We start from the raw sequence: 6744 nt of genomic DNA on the forward strand, positions 1-6744 counted from the left end.
GTGTGTGTCTGTGTGTGTTATGTATAAAGTGTGCACAGGAAAAAAACATTAACATAAAGTTAGAGAAGGAATTAAATTGAGAGATACCTTGGAGTTTCTATTTTGATATTTTTTCTATCTGTAGTTATATTTTCAAACATGTTTTATCTTATGTTAGCATAAATTTTATCAATGTTTCCTAAGTTTGTTTTTTGGTCTTATTCTCAAAATACTTTGTACAGTATTTACTTCCAGAAAAAGATTGCTCCTTTGGTGAGAAAATACTATATTTTGTATGGATACAAACTTCTTAGAATGTCTCTGTCTTAGTTAAAAGTCACGAGAAAATTAATGGTCTATTTTTCCTTTATCAAGAACATTGATTTTCTCTTTATTTTAAAGAAAAATCATTGAGGGTAGTCACCACAGCATGATGAATGGCACAATAGAACACTTTGGGGATTTTAGAAGGATAATATTGGTTAAAAATTGTTCATTTCATGAATAATTTTGGTTGCTTAAAAATAGTTTAAGGATGCCACTTTTATTGTTTTCTTATCTTCATTCACACTGTTTTTACATACTAGCAAAGAATATCAAAATCAATTCTGTTTTTAGTGGTTGATGCACCTTACTCTTTGTCATGTATTTCCTGAGTTTTCCATGCAACCTAGCAACTTATTTTCTGACATATATCATTTATTCTTCTACTGTCTAACAACATTTTCATTTGAAAGCTTGGCACTTGAGAAACAGCTGAGTGGGATGATGGGTCTACCAAGATGTTTGCTTAAGAACTTTAAAGAAATCTACACATGGAAGTCTTGGAACCAAATTTTACATGAACAAAGTGAAAACTAGTCCTTCTCATGATTATTTCAAGCCTAACTATTTTTAAGGAAAACTTAACATATGGTATCTTCAAATAAATCTCAATATATCCCATAATGACACGTGCATGATTTCAGCTTATTTCTTATGATATACCACAGTGATAAAGTTATGCTTGATTCTATTAGCTTTTCAGATTGTTTCAGTGTGAAGAGGTTACTAGAGTCTATCAGAATTATTGTATGGCATTAACTAAGTATCTAATATATTCCTCATTTTTTATTGTGGTAATTGCTTTCACTTCTATAGTAAAATTTACATGACAGCCGCTTCTGGGGTTTAGTGGAGCATCAGACCAGTATGTCACAAATTCTCTGGTAGTGTGGGTGTTGACAAGGTTCTGTTGACATCAAATTTGCAATGAAAATGTCTCATAAATGTGCACCACAGAAAATATTGCTTAGAAAGAATCATGTCAGTTTTTACATAGGTCATTAGTACAGGAGAAGCAAAACTTCCTAATATATACATGAGTAAAATAATGAATTATGAGGACATAATCATACAATACTTATAAATATATTAAATATGTTTCTTAAATATTTAGCAGGGATGTCAAGATATAGAAGAGTTACCTTTGAAATGTTTCCTGTAAATATATACAGATTTGCATTTTGAAATACCTGTACACATATTGCATGAATATTCTATATCAGATAAGAGAATGTGTTTGCTCAAAATGGTAAATGACAAAATAGAAAATGGGAAAATTAGACCAAATATCCCACCAAGTTCTTAATAAAGATACCTATTTGATAATGAAGAACCCACAGTACTGGAAGAAATCATCTCTTTTTCCTTTTAATGTTAGTCTTACTAAGGCACTCCAAAATATAATTTACAATGGGATCAAGCCTATGTTAAAAATGGAGGGAGGCTGATGGTCAGATAACATTCTGCCTTCCCCTGATTACTAATCTTATTAAACTCATGGTCTAAATCTTTGTGGATAATCTTCTATCACTTTATCCTACTACTTGGACATAATTTCAACAAGTTAATCTAATACATAATTAGATAATCTCTAACAAATACCAGAAGGGATAAAAATAAATAATAAACTCAGAATAAAATAGCAAAGTAAGATCAAAAAGAATAAACACTATACCAAATTAGGTGGAGTACTGCTATAGTCAACAACTCTCACACTAGAATTTGGACCAAATTTCAATCCTTATAAAGTATACCCTCTTACTATTTTTAGTGAAATTAGTTATTAATTTTTATTTTGTTTGTTTAGTGGTATGTTGGAATACTGTGAAGTATGACAGTAAAATGAAACATTTTATCCTCAAATCATTGGAATATATTTTGACAAGAGATACTTAGGACCCTGGAAATAAATCATGTGCTGCTTATTAAAGGAATGGACAAGAAGGAGAATATGATTTGATTTTGGGTGTGCAAGAGGATATGACATAAATAAAAAGGAAAGGTACCCAATGAAGTTGCAAGAATGTTATTGCTGGCAATCTCTTAGACCATTCTCAGTCTTGAGAAGTTCTGATTGATCATCAGAAGTAGAGAAGTAGGACAAGTGGCCTTTGAGTAATAACCCTCTATTCAATAAAATTATTTAAATTTCATTAAAAAGTGAGGATCAATTTTATGGTTTCATTGCATTTGTTCAACTTACCAGTCTTAATCACAGAGATGGAATATCAGAGATAGACACGTTATATTTGATGTTTGGTAATTGAGGGATAAATAATCTGCTTTCTAGCCATATAATTTTATGCATACACCACAACTTAAAAAAAAGAGCATCACACTCAAATAAGTGAGTCACAGAGTATGCTCTCATTTTTTCTAACACACTTACATAGTTCTCCATATATCTATCAGCTCATTACTCCATATTCTAGAAGTATGAACAATGCCACTCATGTTAAATGGAGAGGCTGCTATTTCCTCCAGTTCCCCCCTCCAATCTAGCCTATTTTTCATGTTGAGATAGTTTTCTGTGATTTGAGTTGGCATTTTATTGAAAGGCTTTAGCACATAGAATAAAAGATTTTATATTGCTGAGGGTGATAGTGGGTCTTAACAGTAATTAAAAAATTCTTGCCACGTATTCCTTCTTTAGTGAATTGAACATATCTGGGTTTTTATTGCTTTGTTTCTGAAAAATATATGTTTAAGACTTCATCTACTCAGCTTCTATTCTGAGCACCTGGTTTCTCTGGAAATAAATCAAGGCAGCCTTAAGCCATGTCTATTCAAAATATCATGCATTCTTGTTGAGTAATCAGAGCCTGAAAGGGCAGCTAAAATATAAGGATAAAAATTGTCATAAATAAAAAACATTGTCATTATTAAGGGAAAATATAACATATACCTTCATGAAGGTCTGGTTTTAGTAGATTTCAAAATTTATTCCAATTTTGTTTTATTGTTTTGAGGGAAAAAATAGTACATAGGACTAGAGCATTATTAACTAGTAACTAGGGTTTATCAAAAACTCTTTGGTGGGAATTATTTTATCTGTAGGAGTTTAGTGTAACAACAATATCTATATTAAACATAATCAGGTAAGTAAGTAGAGTTCAGGTTGCATCTTAAGCATATGTGGTGCCTAAATCAAAGCACATTTACATGTAAGAAAATGAATGAGGATCTCTTCAAATTAATGTTTCTTATTTCCCATAAAATACAGTATAGTTGTAGTGGACAAATCTAAGAGCAAATAACACAGATACATTTAAGCAGAATAACTCAAAGTAATGAATTAGTGCTGAGGTCCTTCACTCACCCTGACCTCAACTCTTGGTAGCCTCAACTTTGAATATACCAATATTTAACTATCTTTCCACATACACATGTCAAACAGAACTGTTCCGATAATAGACTTATTTTATTAGCAAATTAGGTAAGCACTGGTCCACAAATCATTACAAGTGTGCAGTTTTATTATGTGTTATTAAAATTTGTAATGCTTAAAATACTTCTTACAAAGCAGGGATAGTCCCTGCTTCCACCCTCCTCGATGCCTGCGGACCCCGTCCCCGACCCCTCCCCCCAAAGTGTATACCTAAAAGTGCTTGTTGACCCTGGAAACTAGAAAAGAATCAAATGCAATCCTTAGGAAACAAGACAATTGGAGATACTAACTAGTTTATTTCTGGATCGCGAAACTCCCGCCAATCTCCGAGTTAGCTCACTGTCAGATAAGAAATGGAACAGGATCGATGAAGAGATATGCTTTCTGTCTGGCTTTTCGATTTTCCACTCAAGCCAAAAGGAGCAAAGGCCATCGAGTTAGGGCTCCTCTCCAAGTGTGCTTGCTGGAGAGCCAACCTCGGGCTGTCAAGCTCCTTCTGGCTGTACCGCGAAGGTCCCGCTGACCACTGACCACCTTGCACAACACACACACACACACACACACACACACACACACACACGTACGCACACATGCCACACGCACCTGAAACCACCCGGTGGCAGCCAGTTAGTGCAGGTGCAGGGTACCCAATGCACAAAGCCTAAGGATCACCTAATGGAAACTAATCCTGAGCCCAGAGAGGTGGTTGGCTGGCACGACCGGTCCCTCTAGAGGGTCTGGGAGCAGTGGTTGGTCCCTCCACCTCTTGCATCCCGGTCGCATCTCCGTGCTCTGAAATCTCTCTCGCTCTCTCCTCCCCGGTAGACACACACACACACGCACACACACACACACACACACACACACACACACACGCCCACGTACACCGGTGCACCCACATCGCCGTTGTCCCCCACGCTTCCCACCCCCGGCGCAACTGTAGGGACTGGTCCTCGGGCTGCCTCAACTTTCCCTGCCGCGCCTGCCCCACGCGGTCCCTGAGCCTCCACGCCCTCGCTGGCCTCCCTCCAGAGGTGCACGTCTTCCGCGGGCCCCTTACCTCGCGCTGACAACTCCTGGCAGGGACTGGAGCTGACCGCGGTGGCAGCATCTGCGGCGGAGCCTGCGCCCGGCTTCTGGCTCATGGTTGATCCTCCTCATCCGACACAAAGAGGTAGCTCGCTGGCTTTGTCCTTTCCAAATCCCAGGGAAAACTTATTTTTTTTGCCCCGAAAAGGCCAACTTGTGCGCGCCGCTTCCTGTCACAGTGCCCCCTGCCCCCGCCCCCTCTGGGCTGCGTGCTGGACCACTGCCCGGTGGCAGAGCATCCAGGCCTCCGAGTCAGTGGGGAGTGGGGAAAGGGAGGGTGGGAGGGGAGAAAGGGAGGAGGTGGAGAAAAGGGGAGACCCGGAGGGTCTGCGGAGAAGAGGGGAGCAGTTCCCAGTCGACTCCCTCGCCTCCTTTTCTTTACAGGCAAACCCACGTCCCAGTCTCAGAAGCAACTTTCCTTCCTTCACCTTGCCCAGGCTGGAACAGTCGCATCTAATTGGGACTCCCTAGGTAGAGACACAGACCTTCTGGCTTTCTCTCCTCTTTTCCTCCTTTCCTCCCTCTCTCCTTCTTTCCTCCTCCCTCCCCCTCCCTCCCCTTACAGGGGTGTATCTGCAGAGTCTTCAGTGAGCCACGGTACCTATTCGAAAAAGGATTGTTAACACGGACAGCCAGCGCGGCTGTGCCGGCGGCTCCTTTGCCTCGCTCTATCTGAAATCCTTAGGCAATGCATGCAAAGGTTGGTGAATTTCAGCAGGGACTGGGGCGGAAGGAGGTCGTTGGCTCTAACTTTGAAGCTCTGCTAGAGCTCTTAACCTCAGGGAGAGCGGGGACTAGGAGTCAGTCCAGATTCAACTCTCCTGCGGTCCGGGAGCAAGGGACTGGCCGCATGCTGATGGAGAAAGGGAGAGAGGAGCAGAGAGGAAACGAGTCTGTCTGGGAGGCCGGTGTGCAGCTTTGCCCCACACACCGCTCAACTGCACATTGGGAGCCCCTGGAGAGGACTTGTGCAGAACAATCCCTGGGTCAGGAGGGAGGGAGACGCTTCTGTTTCCTAGCAACCCTCATCAATCTTCAGGGGATAGCTACCTCTGAAGGAATTCCATTGGACAGCCCCTGGAGGGAAGCCACGCCCCTTCAAGAATGCTGGGCTGCTGCTTTTTCGCATTCTTCCAAATTTCTTGGGTGGAATAAGATTAGAAAGGAGTGCTGAATTATCTTTCTTTTCATCCTCCTATACTGCCACACCCCCCTCGTGCAGCAACTCTCCCCAGCCCCCACTTTAGACTTCGCTAAATCCTACTTTGGTTAACAGACACTATTCTCTATAGAGCCACTCTTTCTTCTTAAATTAAATAAATAAATGAGAATCTTAAATCGGTGACGTAGGCACAAAAGAGAAAAAGGCACACGGAAATAGCTTCAATAGGCTCCGAGCTACAGTGAAATCCTAAAGGTAAAATTTCAGGCATCTTTCTATGTTTAGAAACACATTGTGTTTTAATTTCAAAATTGAAACTTCACTGTCATTAATTTTTCAATCCAGATATACTGCTCTCTATTCACCAAAGACTGAGTTATTTGAAAACAGAGATAATTAAGCTTAAAATGCTTTAATACTATATTTATTCTTTATAATTTAATGTTAGGTTTTTAACAACCGCCTTCATTTGTAAGCTAGCCAGAACATTTAAACTGCAGAAATAATTATGTCACTGCTTCTTTGGAGATATTAAGAAGACATGAGGATCTATATGTCCTATTATGAATTACACAATAAAGTCCACGAATTTTGAATTCATTAAAATTATGTTATTTAATACTCTGAGAATGCTAAAAGTTTCCTTTTAATGCCAGCCTTTCTGGAATACAATAACATTCAGCAAAATCACTCTTCCTTTGTATTTCACTCCTATTATCTAACAAGTGCTGCTCCCTGCAAATACATTAGACTTTCATAACAGAAATTTTACAATGTACAATAGACAACTGTACACGAAATA

At 39.5% G+C, this 6744-nt stretch overlaps 1 protein-coding gene across 2 annotated transcripts in view; it reads right to left on the reverse strand.

The window, feature by feature from the left end:
- GRM3 (glutamate metabotropic receptor 3) overlaps positions 1-5322 on the reverse strand; it is a 228699-nt gene extending 223377 nt beyond the window's left edge. The window contains exon 1 of one of the 2 annotated variants that reach the window (XM_004602147.2): positions 4752-5322. The gene's annotated coding sequence lies outside the window, so the exon portion shown is untranslated. The remainder of the gene's footprint in view (positions 1-4751) is intronic. The other variant, XM_055144171.1, reaches the window with a different exon arrangement.
- Between the last annotated feature and the right edge of the window lie 1422 nt (positions 5323-6744).

Source organism: Sorex araneus, chromosome 1, assembly GCF_027595985.1.
Source record: "Sorex araneus isolate mSorAra2 chromosome 1, mSorAra2.pri, whole genome shotgun sequence".
Lineage (NCBI taxonomy): Eukaryota > Metazoa > Chordata > Mammalia > Eulipotyphla > Soricidae > Sorex > Sorex araneus.